This window comes from Chiloscyllium plagiosum, unplaced genomic scaffold (assembly GCF_037043375.1).
Source record: "Chiloscyllium plagiosum isolate Xiang-an unplaced genomic scaffold, Cpla_swu_hap1 HiC_scaffold_45, whole genome shotgun sequence".
In the NCBI taxonomy this organism is placed as follows: domain Eukaryota; kingdom Metazoa; phylum Chordata; class Chondrichthyes; order Orectolobiformes; family Hemiscylliidae; genus Chiloscyllium; species Chiloscyllium plagiosum.
The window spans coordinates 67,061,814-67,063,634 of NW_028270183.1; the positions used below are offsets into that span (position 1 = coordinate 67,061,814).

A 1,821-nucleotide genomic window follows, 5' to 3' on the forward strand; every position below is an offset into this window, starting at 1 on the left:
AACTCCATCTCTAGCGGTTTCATGTCTGTACCTCCATGCTGAGGAGTTGAAGATTGAAGAAAAGTAACTCACCCCTCCATCTCTGGGGTAATTAGGGACTGAAAATGAATCGTGTCACATTGGAATATATCTAGATGCGACTTAATCTTTGTCTTTTATTGGGAACCATCTCTTTCATTGTAACCATCAGGAAAGAACATTTCGTTCGCCAGAAAAAGAAATGAATATGTCACTAACCTTTGTTTGCTTCAGGTCCAAGAATACTCAGATCAATAGCTCCCTTGCTTACCTCTGCTGGTCATGTTCGCAAAGAGATCTAGCAAATTGCCAAGTGTGATTTTCCTTTCAATAAATAATTTTGACTCAGTTTGGCTGCAAATATTTTTTCCTACCTTTGTGCTTTTCTTCTTTTACATTGGTGTCTCGCACCTTACAAATGACAGCAAAGGTATGAAAGGAGATGGAAGCATTTCGCTCATCAAGTCAGCGACAGCGTTCAATGAGATCACGGCTGATTTGGTCAATGCTCAACCCTGCTGCGCTGTATGTAGTCATGGCCGAGTGGTTAAGGCGATGGATTAGAAATCCATTGGGGTTTTCCCACGTAGGTTCGAATCCTACTGACTACGTTGTGAATGTTTTCCTGCAGGAACAATTTTCGCTCAAAGTTCAGAAAACCTATTTTGCAAACTAGTCCGGTAATTTGATTAGACTTGGGAAACTCGAGTTCTTCATCAGAAATGTACCATATTTAAAACATTATCTCTGTTTCTCTTTCCAGATACACTGCTCGACACATCGGGTTTCTGCAGTTGTTATTGAACTTCCTAAACAGAAGTGCTGCTTTTCATTAGATTCCTTTAATCCCTGTCCTCTGTTCTCTGACTCGGGTCAGTGGCAACACTTCATCCTGCTCGTCAAAGTGCTCATTTCCCACCGCTCCCTCTCCCATCATTGCAAACAACCGCAGGAAAATGCCACTTAACCATCTTTGTTCACTTTGTTCCAAAATGAAACTCACCAGCCTCAGGAATCTCTCCACCAAACGGGACTTCTCATCCCTGGACATGGTGCAAGCCAGAGGATTGTGAAGAGATACTGTGAAAATATTGTCAGTTAGCAGTTGGAAAAATGTTTAAGAAGCAAACGATATAATTTAGGCTCCAGCTTTGGAAATCTTGACATACTCTTTGGGAAATGGAATCAGAGGAGGATGAAGAAGTGTGAACTGTCGGACCGAGTAGAGGACGGGACATTGACTCTTATCTTCATGTATTTTTCACATTTTCCCATATTGCTGAGTATCATGCACATGTAGGTATATATTCAAGTCACTGTTTCAGGTAACGTCTGACCCCTCTATCTCTCTTTACTGAGTGTGGACATCTTTCATTCATTAATGGGACATCGGTGTTGGTGGCTGGGCCAGCATTTATTTCCCTTTCCGAGTTGCTCTCGAGAAGCAGTTGGGGAACTGCCTTTCTCAACCCATGCACTTCGATGTGCTGTCAGCTGCCAGTGCTCAGGTCTGTCTGGTTTCACTTCTTTGAGAACTTGCAGTATTATATCTGAATGGCTGGCTTGGCCATTGCAAAGGGCATTTGAGAGTCTGCCATTTCTGAGGGTCTGGAGTAACATGTAAGTCAGACCAGTGAAGATAGCAAGTTTCCTTCTGTGGAGGACACTAGTGAGCCAGGGTTTTTTTTTAGTTTTGACAGCAATCAATATTTCATTAGATTGCTAATTCCAACTATTTTATTGAATTCAAATTCCACCATCTGCTGTGGTGGGTTTGAAGTCCGGGTTTGGGTCATTGTGTGA

The 1,821-nt window shown here is 42.3% G+C and overlaps 1 non-coding gene across 1 annotated transcript; it reads left to right on the forward strand.

Moving 5' to 3' along the window:
• Positions 1-547: 547 nt before the first annotated feature.
• On the forward strand, positions 548-629 carry trnas-aga (transfer RNA serine (anticodon AGA)). Its single transcript has one exon. It is a non-coding gene; the product is annotated as a tRNA-Ser (tRNA).
• The last annotated feature ends 1,192 nt before the right edge of the window (positions 630-1,821 follow it).